This window comes from Montipora foliosa, chromosome 4, assembly GCF_036669935.1.
Source record: "Montipora foliosa isolate CH-2021 chromosome 4, ASM3666993v2, whole genome shotgun sequence".
NCBI classification, from domain to species: Eukaryota; Metazoa; Cnidaria; class Anthozoa; order Scleractinia; family Acroporidae; genus Montipora; species Montipora foliosa.
Genome location: NC_090872.1, coordinates 25,802,166 through 25,807,782, shown reverse-complemented (window position 1 = coordinate 25,807,782; position 5,617 = coordinate 25,802,166). Strand labels below are relative to the sequence as shown.

The 5,617-nt window shown below is 41.7% G+C and overlaps 1 pseudogene; it reads left to right on the top strand.

The window, feature by feature from the left end:
• Positions 1–3,269: 3,269 nt before the first annotated feature.
• On the top strand, positions 3,270–4,052 carry LOC138001151 (uncharacterized; annotated as a pseudogene).
• The last annotated feature ends 1,565 nt before the right edge of the window (positions 4,053–5,617 follow it).

Sequence of the window (5,617 nt, the reverse complement as noted above, 5' to 3'; positions counted from 1 at the left end):
CCGGCTGACTACGATCGGCCTTTCCAACTTTCATACGCGAATTTTCCACTTGTTGCCAGCACTGATCGGTCTTCTGGTGATAGTACTTTCCTTCACTCTTTTCCTGTATAATAATATTTAGCGCCAGCCGGAGGGAGTCATTTCCTGCGCCAAGGAAGCTGCACGGTTCTCAACTGAGACAAACATGTTTCCTCCAAATCTTCAACTATTTTGTCTTTTTTGCATATTATCATGAGCAATTGTTAGCACCTTTCTTTGTAATCGAGGAGCTCAGCTCTGGGAGAATTTTCTTCTTGGCTTTGACAATTTATCGACAGTAGGCTAGAATTAGCTTCGACCTTTTTCTGGAGGATCAGCAAATCGAGTTAAATGCCTTCTATTTCAGCAACTAACTCAGCTAATTCGGGTTTCGATAGCTCTTGTGAAGAGTTCTTTGGCTTCGCTTCGGCGGCCGATGGTTGTTGATTACACGCTGGATCGATGAGGAAGACTCCAAATTCCAAGAGTCGCTATTCTCCCCTGGCTTTTTCTGGACTAATTCGGCCAATTCATCTTTTAAAAGAGGACCATCTCGCCCTTGAAAAGAAAGAGTTTATCATTACAAGGTGGTTGTTGTCACTTTTAAATCGTTTCGAGTTTCCGCCGGGAGACGTCCACTTTTCTTGTTGCTGCAGATCCTTTTCAACAAATTTCTTTAAGGATTCTAGGTCACTTGTCCACGTTAGCCGTTCGCCGTTTAGCTGAAGATAATTATTCTAGATTAGGGCTGTCAAAATTTAGCGGGCAGCGCTCCGTATCAGCTGTCAAAACGGTTCTATCATCAAAGCAGTTGGATTCTCGGTCGTCCGCCATGTCACCGTAGTTCAAAAGAGGAATCTTTCAAAGCGGTAATATAATCTCTAAAATGAGGACTCTTTAAAACGGATTTAAAACGTTTCCTGTCCCGTCACAGAAAAGTGTACCTGCAGTACGTTTTTGTGGACCAATAATAATGACAGTTATCGGCGTTAATTCGTAGGAGCTAAGTTCATGCAATAACTTGTAATCTTGGATGTTAGCAGGCTTTGAGTATGGTGCGCATAATCTGATTGTTGGAGCCTTTCTAAGCTGTCTATCATTGAATTTGAACATTCCATCCAAACAGAACATCCGCAATCAAAGATTGGTAGCATCGTTTGTTTATAGATCTTCATTAGAACGCTTATAGTCAGGAAACTAGACGTAATATGGATATTTTTGCTGCGCTCGCCATCGTCTACTGGCATTCCCGTTCTGTTGCTAAATCAGGATATTGTGCAATTAGAAGGGACTGGGGTAAACTAAAGAATTGTCGTCAGTTTTCATGTTTGAAAAAGAAGACCGTTGTGTACGCAGTCAATTCGTCACATCGTATCTTTCATAATTCCGCTTCGGAATCTGTAATCATCTTTGGAAAAAACACATTTCGACGAGTCTATCCGATCCGGTCCGATCCTGGTTTTGCCAACGGCCAACCCAAAGCTGTAAAATTTGATGTTGGAAACCGAAAATACGGATGGATGAAAGCGCGAGCAACGAGAATACGATGTTATTTTAAACCAATGCAAGTTTATATACTTCTATTATTTCTCGGGGCTGTGATTTTTAAACAGCTTGGAAACAGCCATTGCATGCATGCAGGCCTGGCCAAACGTTCGCAACATTTCAACGCAACATCTTGCAACATTGTTGCATGATGTTGCGACATGTGTTGCACGGGATGGCCAAACGCACGCAACATTTTCATCATTTTCAACGCAACATGTCAATGTTCATGTGCCCCAGGTCCCTGGCGCAAGAAGTGGTATTAACGCTCATGCCCTAGCGCAACAATGTTGCGTGAACGTGGCCAAACGAGTACAACATCATGCAACATGCAAAATGTTGCACGAAAAATTTGACCGTTTTCAAATTTGATCCAACATCATCCAACATGTTGCAACATATCGCAACATATCGCAACACAGTGGCCAAACGTAGGCAACATGTTGTGCCCAACATTGTTGCAAGATGTTGCGTTGAAATGTTGCGAGCGTTTGGCCAGGCCTTAAATTAATAATTACCCTTAACATCACAGACATTCGATTACCGTAAAATTCAGTGAGCTAAGGCTTAATGAAATCCCTGGTTCTAGCTATTTAATCACCGAGGAGTGTTCACTGTCTTCCGTCATGTATAGTTTATATTGCATGCCAATAGGACATTTGCATGATGACACCATTTGACTACAAGTACTCCGCTGGAATTGATTGATGCATAATGTCAAAAAATAAAACACAGTCTCGTTAGTTCGGGTTGCGGCCTATTAAAAACAAAAAGGTGTATGCTTTCGGATTTTTTCACTTCTCCCAGCCATGTCATGTAAACTGAAATTACAAAATAACATTTGAAGCAACCAAAAACGATTCAATGACAAGCATAATGAAAATCCATAATATAACATGCCAGCAAGCGTTAGCGATAGCTTTCTTCGTGGTGTAAAATATGCGCGAAGCCATTAATTTTAAGATATAAGAACCCTCTTCGACCAGCAAGAAATGTGCATTAATGGTGTAAGAACGATCTCCAATAAAGGCTGTGTTAAAATGGACTTCATTGCAGAGGTTGTTTTCGCAAATGTGCGCGGGGCGGGGGAGAAGAATAAACACGCGTAATTCATTTGTTGTCACGCAACCTATTCACCCCAAGCGCAGAAGGTGCGTATTATTATTTTGTTCACTTTTGCGATAAAAGCATGAAACTTTGTATTTGGGGGGGGGGGAGGGGGGGGGAGGGAGTGGAGCGAGAGGGCAAGGGAGTGCTTGGGGAGTTTTGTAACAAACGGGGTTTTCATTTCAATACCAAGGTCCCCTTATGCAGACAAACATTGGGTTTCAGTTCTATTCTTAGGAGGTAATATCCTATTCCCTGGAGGGAATCACAGTTCTAGTGTTGATTTGGGTGGTTTTAGTGTGCTCAGAGGGAACCACAAATTTCTAAAGAATGTTTTCGTCCCCGAATGAGTAAAGAGACGTAATCGAAAGAGACCCGATTCAGTACTGCTTTGAACAAAGTATAGGGTTCAATAGTAAGAAAACATATCGCAAGCCACCACCATCCATCTCGATGACTGCCAACATGCCAGTCCCCTCCCTCTTTCTCTTAAAAGCTCTATTATCTAGGACGACAATCTACCCTCAGGTAAATGAGATAACAAACACACTTTTTAAAATTGAATCTATTTTTCTTGTTGTTATCATTGACATTCTGAAATGAATGTTGTTACTCTCATAAGTGTTATGGATAGCTTTTGTGTCAATCACGAGACATGCTTCATTTATGTTGATACGATGCATAATTTTGATATAACAACAAAAGATATAACATATTGTAACGAGCTTTATTTATTTCCGTTGTCATTTTAGGACATCGTTATCAACAACAAGTTTCACAAAGCCAAAAGGGGTAATTTAGACAGTGTCTCATTCCCTTCAATTGTTGTTACCGGAGTTGAAACCCTGCATGTTCACTGTCCTAAGGATGTCACTTACATTAGCATTCTAACAAATATACCATCGGAGTCAAATTGTACGACCATTTTAAAATCACTCGTAGAAGGAAAGTTCAGTGCCGTGTCCTGTTCCCTTGGTACCTATACGAAGTCATCACTGCAGACCTTGCTAAAAATTCACGTGTTAAGAGACATTTCAAAAAGCGTAAGAGAGGAAATAAAGTGGCTCAATTCGACGACTTCCGCACCAAACAAAGAATGTGTATCACCAAGCTTTCTGGAGGACTATAAAAAGCTGCTGCTTGAAAACAGAGATGGGAGCGTTGTAGTCAATGACACCATCCTAACCTCAGATTTGATGAAACTGACAGGTAACAAATGGCTGAACCTTGCTTTAGTACAAGGATTCGTAGATCTACTAAACCTTTACCATTCTGAGACTGCAATCTTCGTCTTAAACGATCTGCTGCTATTTAACGAAGACAAATTAAAAAAAAAAAAGAATCACACTTCTATAGCAAGCAACTTCTTTTCATCACACTGATCGTAAATGTTGGTGGAAACATCAAGGAAACATTCCTGGCCTCTCCTAAGAAGCCCGGATCGATTGCACTGGACTTTATTGTATGTTGACACTACCCAAAATAAATGGTTCTATTGTGATACTCTGGGGTGGGCAGTTCCAACCGATCTCACATCCACAGTGAACGACATTTTGGAAGCACTATCAATTGAGTTGCCATTTGCGATAAGCCAGTCCAAGGGAGGTTTCTAGCTCACAAGCCACAAAGTATGAGCCGTGGTTCTCATCAGTGCGCGAACACCTGTTTTCAGAACATTCCTTTACAGAAGTACGGCAACGTTTGTGGCGTGATTGTAATTGTAATGGCAGCCATAAGCTGCATCAGTCCTACGCTGTGGAGACTTGGCTTCCTAGACGTCAAAAACCTTCTTTCGTCCCAGATATCTTGATTGAAGGATCCGACGTCCCATTCCCCTTACTTGAGAAAGGTTCTCATTCATTGGCTTACCAGCAAGGACATGGATTTGAAACTCCTTGGAATAACGTCCTCACTGCTATTGGCGTATAATGAAGGCCCACAAAAAGAGGGCACGTCCCACGGAGATACAGGATCAATAGCTGCTCCATCATTTGACAAAGAGTATGGCCGACCCGCAAAAATTGCGTCGGACGATGATAAAAACGCCACTGAAGAACGACATTCCCCCATGGTGGAGTACGTGTACAGTTCTGATGAAGAACCATATATATCACTGAGGAAAAACCCCAAAGCAGACAACAACTGCTACAAGAATTCTACCGCTCCAGAGATCCAGAATCGACCGAAAGCAGCCGAGGTCAAACAGGAAATAGAGCACCACCAGTCAAAGAGCCCCGTTCAAGATGGGCATCAAAAAGAAACAAGCCACACAACTGAAGACTATACCGAAAAGAAAAGCCACCACTCGAATTCTCCTGTTATGCAAGAAAGCCAAGATGAAGAAAAACAAAAACAGATGGGGTTACTGAAATCAAACCGAAAAAAGAACAGTCAAAAGGCTCTACCATGTCAGAGTTTAAAGACCAACAGCGAACAAAAAAACACAGGATAAAGTTGAGGTCAAAACCAAAAAGGAACACCAGCACTCGAATTGTCCTGCCATGCAAAAAAGCCAAGACGAAAGGAAAACAAAAACAGGTGGAGTTACTGAGATCAAACCGAAAAAAGAACAGTCAAAAAACCGGCTCTACCATGTCAGAGTTTAAAGACCAACAGCGAACAGAAAAACAGGAAAAAGTTGAGGTCAAAACCAAAAAGGAATACCACCACTCGAATTGTCCTGTCATGCAAGAAAGCCAAGATGAATGGAACACAAAAACAGATGGGGTTACTGAGATCAAACTGGAAAAAGAACAGTCAAAAGACCCTACCATGATAGAGTGGCAAGATCAACGGCGAAAAGAAACACGGCATGAAACAGAGGATGAGAAGAAGGAAGAACTGCAGAAAAATGTAGGGAAACACACAACGAACGATTTTTCTGGTGCATTCAAATGTCCCTTCTGTAACCTAGTGTGTAATGTTAAGTCCAATCTAAAGCGGCACA